Source organism: Poecilia reticulata, linkage group LG11 (assembly GCF_000633615.1).
Source record: "Poecilia reticulata strain Guanapo linkage group LG11, Guppy_female_1.0+MT, whole genome shotgun sequence".
NCBI classification, from domain to species: domain Eukaryota; kingdom Metazoa; phylum Chordata; class Actinopteri; order Cyprinodontiformes; family Poeciliidae; genus Poecilia; species Poecilia reticulata.
Genome location: NC_024341.1, coordinates 4,210,461 through 4,212,365, shown reverse-complemented (window position 1 = coordinate 4,212,365; position 1,905 = coordinate 4,210,461).

Here is a 1,905-nt window from a genome sequence, read left to right as displayed (position 1 = left end):
AGAAGTGCTCTGAACTTGAACCCTATTATAGAAAATGTACAAAAGAAACTAAATTCTTGGCTTCAAAGAGATTTATCAATTCAAGGAAGAATTTTGTTAGCAAAAGCAGAAGGCATCTCCCGTTTAACTTATCCAGCTTTGTCTCTTTCTGTAAATAAACAACTAACATCATTGATAAAATACTTTATAGATTTGTATGGAAAAATAGGATTCATTATATCAGGAAGTCAGTCTTGATGAGCTCATTTGAACTTGGTGGCCTCCATTTTCTTGATTGTACCTTAAATAATACATTCAAAATAAACTGGATTCAATATTTTCTTAAAAATCCATCCTCAATCTGGAATTTTATACCTAACTTTTTATTCTCAAAACTTGGTGGCCTTAAATTTATTCTCCTTTGCAACTACAAAATTGAGAAACTACTCATAAGGCCATCTAATTTCCACAAACAAATGCTTCTTTCTTGGTCTCTAATTTACAAGCATAATTTTTCACCCCATCGATATTATATTTGGACCAATGGAGACATTTTGTACAAACATAAATCTTTATTCTTGGAATATTGGTTTCAACATGGAATCATCTTGGTTCAGCAGCTTTTTAGTCCTGATGGTGTCTTAATGTCKTATTCTGAACTTCTAGAAAGGTTTGGTCCCCGTACCACCAAAGGAATATGCGCTTGTTTTTGATGCCATCCCGTCTGGTGTAAGTTACAGAAGATTCTTAAATCTTCTGTAACTTCTGTTCTGACTCCACCAGGTCTAGACCCTGCTGTCACCAATGTTGGTCAAATCTGTTTTTCCACAAGAAAGCAAAAGAACAACCGTGATGTTCGTGCCTTATTCCAGAAGGACATCATCTCTGTTCCCTCTTATTGGAATAACTTTGCCCCCAACCTGAACTGGAAAAAATCTGGTGTCTTCCATCTAAATATTTAATTATTAATGAGATCAAAGAAGTGTCTTTTAAGATAATCCATCGTTTTTATCCCTGCAAGTTTTTCCTTCAACAATACAAAAAAGACACAAACTGTTCATTCTGGCAACTCTATGAAGAAGATCTCTGTCACTTATTCTGGTCGTGCTATTTCTCATGTATTTTCTGGCAAGATATTTGTACATTTCTCAAACAATTCTTGATGACTTTTCCCTCACTTATGTAAATATGTTGTTTGGATTCTTCTCTTATCCCACTAATAAAATAAAACATTTTTATATTATCAACCTAATTTTATTAGTCGCAAAATATCATATACATAAATCTAAATTCTCAAATCAGAAACCTCGCTTTTCAGCCTTTAAAGAGGAATTCAAACAATATACTATATCTCTCCAGTATTCAAAAAATAGAAAAGCCATTAAGACGATGGACATGTGCTCTCACTTTAACATCTTTTTGAGTTAACTTTTTATTTGTATATTTGCTTTTCATTTTGTTTGTGCTTCATAGGCAACACCCTGGCATTATTATCCTCTCTGTTTTGTTACTTATTTGTATTAATTTTGCTATTTTGTAAACCACCTTATTGTCAATAAAAAATAAAAAAAATTGAAAGAGCCTCAGTTTGTTGTCGGAGCGACTGAAGGGGATTCCTTTTTCTTTTAATGAGCGGTGGAGGCCGGCGGCGGTCCAGCCTTTGAGGAGCTGGCGAGTTAGGAGGCCTGGAGAGGGTCGTGGAGACGAAGCCGGGTTGGTGTTCTGGAGCGTTTGGGAATGGCGTCTGGGACCGGGAGAACGAAGTATATGGGCTGCTTAGGAAACTGGAGGTGTGGTTTGAGGCGTGGTTCTGCTCCTGAACCTAAATTAACAAGTTAACTCCAGGTTGTTTTACCTTTGTTTACCTTTAATGTGGCTCATCACAGCCGCTGTAGTTTCTGAACGTTCAATAAACGACAAACTTGG